Genomic DNA, 7,919 nt, shown 5'->3' with positions numbered 1-7,919 from the left:
AGAACAAGAAGTGTCCAAACAATTGGTGAACACCAATCAAGATGATCCAGCTGGGGAAGCCTGTCTGGATTGTGATGTAACTAAAAGTTTACACCAAGTTATTATATTTGTTTGCTTTAAAAGATGGTATTAAGAAAGGAAAATTTATGGAATCCACAAATAGAGGTCAGAAAATCATATTTTGGCAGGGTGTCTGTGTTCATTTCCCATTGTTGCTATAAAAATTTGCCGTATTTTACAGTTCTGGAGGTCAGAAGTCCTAAGTGTCGTCCTTTTCTTTCACTGGTGTGCCACAGCAAGATGGTGGTACAGTTTTCCAAGAAGAAGAAGTTTGTCGCTGATGGTGTCTTCAAAGCTGAACTGAATGAAGTTCTCATTCAGGAGCTGGCTGAAGATAGCTACTCTGGAGTCGAGGTCTGAGTTACACCAACTAGGACAGAAATCATTACCTTAGTCACCAGAACACAGAATGTTCTTGATGAGAAGGTCTGGCAGATCAGGGAATTGACTGCTATAGTTCAGAAGAGGTTTGGCTTTTCAGAGGGTAAAGTAGAGCTTTATGCTGAAAAGGTGTCCACAAGATATATGTGCCATTGCCCAGGCAGAGTCTCTGTGTTACAAACCCTTAGGAGGGCTTGCTGTGCAGAGGGCCTGCTATGGTGTGCTACGGTTCATCATGGAGAATGGGATCAAAGGCTTCAAGGTCATTGTGTCTGGGGAACTCTGCGGACAGAGGGCTAAATTCATGAAGTTTGTGGATGGCCTGATGATCCATAGCTGGGACCCTGTTAATACTGTGTTGACACCACTGTGCACCACGTGCTGCTCCAACAGGGTGTACTGGGCATCAAGGTGAAGATCATGCTGCCCTGGGAACCAGCTGGTAAGATTAGCCCTAGGAAGCCCCTGTCCGACCACATGAGCATCGTGGAACCCAAAGATGAGATACTCTCCACCACCCCCATCTCAGAACAGAAAAGTAGGAAGCCAGAGCCACCTGCCATGTCCCAGCCAGTCCCCACAGCATAACAGGGTCTCCTTAGCAGCTGTGTCTGGAGTCTGGATGTTGTTCTGTAAGGAACTTTAATAAAATCTTGTACAAAGACAGAAAAAAGTCCTAAAGTCGTAGATGCGTCTCACTATGCTAAAATTAAGGTGTCAGCAGGGCTGTATTCCTCTCTAAAGAATCTAGAGGATAATCTGTATTCTTGCCTTTTCCAGCTTCTAGAGGTTTCCACATTTCTTGGCTCATGGCCCCCTTCATCTTCAAAGCCAGCCATGGCCAGTTGAGTCTTTCTCATATTGCGTCACTCTAAATTGTACCTCCTTCTTCCACATTTAAAGTACCCTTGTGATTACTACCCTGGGCCTACCTGGATAATCTAGGATAATTTTCTTATTTTAAATTCAGCTCACTAGCAACCTAAATTCCATCTGCAACCTTAATTTCTCCCTGCCATGTAACATAACATACTCACAGGTTCTGGAGATTAAGGTGAGGACTTCTTTGGGGACTATTATTTTGACTACTATAGTGTCTTCAGAGTGTTCATCAGCTCTAGCCCACAGGCTTAAGTATCTAGGCTCTTCAGCATGTATGTTCTTAAGATACAGTGGATGCATCAGATTGTTATAACTTGATAGCACTAACTTCAACCAACTTCTATTCATCTAATTTTATACTTATGAAGCAATCTTTGAATAATAATTTGGTTTCCCACATTAATTTGCCTATGGAAATATAATGCTATGAGCAATAAAAAAATAAAAAAAAGTATTTAGTCAACTGGCAATTATCTTTATAAATCAATTAATTTGTATTCTTTTTTCTTTTTTTTTTAACTCTAATCCCATGACAGATTATATATTAGGTTTTTTGCAGGTTTTTTTTTTTTTTTTTACAAATGAGGTCTCACTATGTTGCCCAGGCTGGTCTCAAACTCCTAGGTTCAAGTGATCCTCCTGCCTCAGCCTCCAAAAGTGTTGGGATTTACGGGTGTGAGCCACTGTGCCTGGTTGGGTTTTCAATGTATGAATTTCTATGAGCTTCATCAATGTGTTTACACCCAAGAGGTAGACAAGACTTAGCAATCTGGCAGCTCATGTTTCTGAGTCTGCAAAAATAAAGACCAGATCTGCAAACTCTGGGGAAGTCTATCTGTCTAGTGGTCTTCTGAAATGATTGATTTTGATGTACTTTTCAAACTAAAGCTTAGAATGGATCTCACTTCCTGGCTATAAACTGGATACTCCCCTAACTTCTTTCATTACGTTATTTATCTCTGCAGCATTGGTCAATTCTCTTCCTTGTTTTTATTCATTTTTTTTTCACATCTGCATACTATAATTGAACTTTTCTGGTGCAAAGTAACTTCCATAAATTTACAGTTCATTAAAAAAAGAAACATGGATTGGCGCTCGAATTGTAACTAGAAAACTGTCCGGAATTGAGGCATACCTCTTTTTGTGTATTTCCTGTTTTCCTTTTCCAACTGGCCTATACTATGTCCCCATTCTGTTTATTTTCTGTCTGCTTCATAGTCTCTGCATTGTAACTTTAGTTTGTATGCTCTTAGTTTTTCTCTTCATCATGAACTTTCAGCCTTAATTCCATTCTGCCTCATTCTCTCCTTATTTCCTTTGTTTATATAGATAGAGGTTTCACACACACACACACACACACACACACACACACACACACACAAAGTGTCTAGGGCCCCATACAGCTAGGGACAGCCCTGATGAGAACAACCATAATTGGCTTAGGATGGTTGGTGGTCCTCAATCTTGACTGTGCTTTAGACTTACTTGAGGGTGCTTCTAAAACAATCTTTTTCAGACTTGACTTTCAGACCAAATTTCTTCTGTAGAAGAAATGCACATACAAACATATTTATATACCTGTGTACTTATTTATATCTAAGGAAGAAGAAATAAGTAGAAGAATATACATCAAGACATTGAAATGATAGCGGGAACAACCACATGATAACGAGAAACAACTATATTAGGGTACTCCAGAGAAACAGAACCGATAGGAGATTATATATATAATTGGCTCATTTGATTATAGAAGCCGAGAAATCCCACAACCTGCCATCTTCAAGCTGGAGATCCAGAAAAGCCAGTGGTGTATTTCCAGTTCAAGCCTGAGGACTTGACAACCAGGAGCACTGATGTCCAAGGGCAGGAGGAGATGGATGTCCAGACTGCAGAAGAGAGAGTGAATTGACCCTTCCTCTGTCTTTTTATTCTGTTTAATCATGCAACAGTTTGGATGATACCTACCACATTGGTGAGGGCTATCTTCTTTACTCAGTCGACTGATTCAAATCTCTTCCTACTATGTCCTTTTTCTCTTCCAGGAGAAAAAACTTCATAGCCTCACCTAGCGATAATGTTCTACCAATTACCTGGGCATGCTTAGCCTAGTCAAGTTGACTCCTAAAACTAACTATCCATAACAAACAAACAGTATAGTACTTTAACCCAAATAATAAAACAAATATACCTGGATCTATGCTGACATACATATGTAAATATATGATTAAGTAAATAAATAAATGGGTAAAAGATAAATCTTCCTTACTAAAGAATTCCAAATAATACATGTAGAAGTTTCCCCTCCAGAGATGTAACTTAAAGCTTCACCCCTTGAGTATGGGCTGAATTTAGTGTCTTGCTTCCAAACAATAGATTTTGTAAAGGGAAAAAGTAGTAACTTTACAGCAGAGACCCCTGGCACACACTACCTGAACAAAGTGATCAAGGTTAGCCTCAACAGTGATAAGTCATGTTGGTAGTATGTATTCCTGACACGATTGATAAGAAGAGAACTTTACCTTTACCTCTGTGGTCTTCCTCTTAAAAGTCTGTAATCCTATAACTAGTCATGAGAAAAAAAAACATCATCAGACAAACCCAAATTTAGGGACATTATATAAAACATCTGACCAGCACTATTCAAAAATATCCAGGTTATCAAAACCAAGTAAAGACTGAGAAACTGTCACAGACCAGAGGAGAATAAGGAGACTTAATGGCTAAATGTAATGTTGTATCCTGCATGGGATCCTGGAACAGAAAAAAGACATAGTAGGAAAAATTGGTGAAATTTGAATTAACTGTGAAAATTGATTAATAGTCATGAACCAATAACACTCTCTCAATTTTAACAAATGTGCCATAGTTATGTTAAGACATTAATATTAGAGGAAACTGGGTAAAAGACATACAGGCACTCTCTGTGCTATCTTTATAACTTTTCTGTAAATTTAAATTAAATTATTCCAAAATAAAAGGTTTGATATCATTTGGATATTTGTCCCTGCCCAAATCTCGTGTTGAAATGTAATCTTCATTGTTGGCAGTGGGGCCTGGTGGGAGGTGTTTGGGTCATGGGGGAGGATCCCTCTTGGCTTGGTGCTGTCCTCATGACAGTGAATGAGTTTTGATGAGATCTATTCCTTGTAAAGCGTGGCCCTCCAGCCTCCACCTCTTGCTGCTGTTCCCGCTATGTGATGTGCAAGCTTCTGCTCCACCTTCTTCCATGAGTAAAATCTCCCTGAACCCTCCCCATAAGCCAAGAGATGCCTGCTCTGTACAGCCTGCAGAACCGTGAGCCAGTTAAACCTATTTTTTAAAATAAATTGCTCAGTCTCAGGTATTTCTTTATAGCAACACAAGAGTGGCCAATACAAAGTTTACTTTAAAAATATACTTCAGGCCAGGTGTGGTGGCTCATGCCTGTAATCCCAGCACTTCGGGAGGCTGAGGTGGGGAGATCACTTGAGGTCAGGAATTTGAGACCAGCCTGGCCAACATGGAGAAACTAAAAATACTAAAAATACAAAATTAGGTAGGTGTGGTGGCATGCGCCTGTAATCCCAGCTACCTTGCGAGCCTGAGGCAGTAGAATCGCTTGAACCTGGGAGGCAGAGATTGAACCGGGATCATGCCACTGCACTCCAGCCGGTGACAGAGTGAGACTCTGTCTCGAAAAAAATTTTATATATATATGTGTGTGTGTGTGTGTATGTATATATGTGTGTATATATAAGCATATATATGTGTCTGTGTGTGTTTATATATATATTTATATATATATATATATATTCCAAAGATGCTGAGGTGTGGGTTGGTACAGCATCTCACTTGCCTGAGTCTGAGGGCTGCATTGATTCCCATTTACCTTGTATGTGGTTAATTTAGGCATGGGCAAGTGACAATTCTAGGCAATGCCATAGAGGGGAAGTCTGCTGAGAATGTATGAGCAAGGTCTGAAAGTATTTGGAGGAAAAAAAATCAGTCTGTTTTCTGCTACTGATTGTCGTGTCTATAGTGAGCAGTTCTGGGGGTGATTTTGCCCCCACTCTCCATGGGACTTTTGGCAATGACTAAGAGTGAAGACACTTTTGCTTTTTGTAACTGTTGGGAGAGTGCTATGGGCATCTACTGGGTAGAAAACAGGGATGCTGCTAAACATTCCACAATGCACAGGACAGGCCCCCATAACAATGAATGATTCAGCCCCAAATACCAACTTCCAAAGTTGAGAAACTGCTGTATGTAATCACTGTTGTGTGGCAGATGTGCTATGACTGTGAAGACAAGGCTGAGGATGACAGAACCAAAGCGCACGAGAAAAATTAGTTCATGGTGACAATGTTGAGGAACCATTGAATTAAACAACCTCTCACGTGCCTACACCTGGACTTTTTTTTTTTTTTTTAGTTAATTTGGCAGGTGAGTTGTTACACACTCCTTAGTGGATTCCAACTTCCATGGTCACTGTCCTGCTTGCACTCTTTTTAGGTGAAAATAAATCTCTTTATTGTTTAAAAACTCTGTTGGCATTTATTTGCAGACAAGAGCATTCTAATTGACATAGAAAAAGAAGGAGTGCAACAAATTTTGTGGGGCTACAAGCACAGGGTGTCCCAGGGAGGGGAAAAACTAGAATGATACAAATTCTAACTGAAATTCCACTTGCTCTGAGAAGTCACCAAAATAAATTTCTGTGTTTTCAAGACAGAAGCTCAACTGAACACTTCCATCACAGTAAGCTATGCTGATTTTATTTGCTCCACTTATCAGGATTTAGAACAAAACTTTTCTGAAAGTGACTTGAAACCAGGAAACATTGTTAAAGTTTTTATATATTCTTTGAGGAAACCACTCCCAAACTTTTCTGTTCAAAGACGTTTAGTTTTTTTGTTTTTTGTTTTTGTTTTTTTTGAGACAGTTTCACTCTTATTGCCCAGGATAGAGTGCAATGGCACAATCTCAGCTCACCACAGCCTCTGCCTCCCTGGTTCAAGCAATTCTCCCACCTCAACTTCCTGAGTAGCTGGGCTTATAGACATGTGCCAACACGCCTGGCTCATTTTGTATTTTTAGTAGAGACAGGGTTTCTCCATGTTGGTCAGGCTGGGCTCGAATTCCCGACCTCAGGTGATCCACCCGCCTTGACCTCCCAAAGTGCTGGGATTACAGGTGTGAGCCACCGTGCCCGCCCAGATGTTTAGATTTTTATTAAAAAATTTAAAATATACATTTGTTCTTTGTACTAACCAAGAAGCACTGATCTTCAAAGACATTTAAAGTGCTGAAAAGGAAAAAATGATATAATCTCTTTAAATTTGCAATTTAGGCTGGATGCAGTGGCTCATGCCTGTAATCTCAACACTTTGAGAAGTCAAGGAAGGAGAATTGCTTGAGCCCAGCAGTTCAAGACTAGCCTGGGCAACAGAGCAAAACGTCATCTCTAGAAAAAAATTAAGCCTGGCCAACATGGTGAAACCCCATCTCTACCAAAATATATAAAAATTAGCCAGGTGTGGGGGTGCGTGCCAGTCCCAGCTACTGGGGAGGCTGATGTGGGAGAATCACTTGAACCTGGAGGCAGAGGTTGTAGTGAGCTGAGATTGCCCTGTTGCACTCTAGCCTGGGCAATAGAGAGAGAGACATCCTGTCTTAAATGAATGAGTGAATGAATACATAAAATAAAAATAAAAATAAAAATAAATTAGCCAGGCTCAGTGGCACACACCTCTAGTCTTAGCTATTTAGGTCTGAGGCAGGAGGGTGCCTTGAGTCCAGGAGTTTGATGTAGCAGTGAGCTATGATTGCACAACTGTACTTCAGCCTGGGTGACAGAGGGAGACCCTGACTGAAAAAAAAAACAAAACAAAACTGCAACTTAGAAACATTTTTGGGCCAGGCGCGGTGGCTCATGCCTGTAATCCTAGCACTTTGGGAGGACGAGACAGGCAGATCACAAGGTCAGGCGATTGAGAATATCCTGGCTAACATGATGAAACCCCATCTCTACTTAAAAAAATACAAAAAATTAGCCTGGCGTGGTGGCGCTTGCAGTCCCGGCTACTCAGGAGGCTGAGGCAGGAGAATTACTTGAACCCGGGAGGCGGAGGTTGTAGTCAGCTGAGATTGCACCACTGCACTTCAGAGTGGCGACAGAACAAGACTCTATCTCAAAAAAAAAAATTTACAATTGAAGTTGGGAAATAATTTTTTTAATATACTTTAAGTTCTAGAGTACATGTGCACAACGTGCAGGTTTATTACATATGTATCCATGTGCCATGTTGGTGTGCTGCACCCATTAACTAGTCATTTACATTAGGTATATCTCCTAATGCAATCACTCCCCCTTCCCCCGACCCCACGACAGGCCCTGGTGTGTGATGTTCCCCTTCCTGTGTCCAAGTGTTCTCATTGTTCAATTCCTACCTACGAGTGAGAACATACGGTGTTTGGTTTTCTGTCCTTGCAATAGTTTGCTCAGAATGATGGTTTCCAACTTCATCCATGTCCCTGTAAAGGACATGAACTCATCCTTTTTTATGGCTGCATAGTATTCCATGGTGTATATGTACAACATTTTCTTAATCCAGTCT

At 40.6% G+C, this 7,919-nt stretch overlaps 1 pseudogene; it reads left to right on the top strand.

Moving 5' to 3' along the window:
* Positions 1–300: 300 nt before the first annotated feature.
* On the top strand, positions 301–1,029 carry LOC105522062 (annotated as a pseudogene).
* The last annotated feature ends 6,890 nt before the right edge of the window (positions 1,030–7,919 follow it).

This window comes from Colobus angolensis, unplaced genomic scaffold (assembly GCF_000951035.1).
Source record: "Colobus angolensis palliatus isolate OR3802 unplaced genomic scaffold, Cang.pa_1.0 Scaffold418, whole genome shotgun sequence".
Taxonomy (NCBI): domain Eukaryota; kingdom Metazoa; phylum Chordata; class Mammalia; order Primates; family Cercopithecidae; genus Colobus; species Colobus angolensis.
Note: the sequence above shows the minus strand (reverse complement) of the source record. Positions and strands in the feature narration are given on the sequence as shown.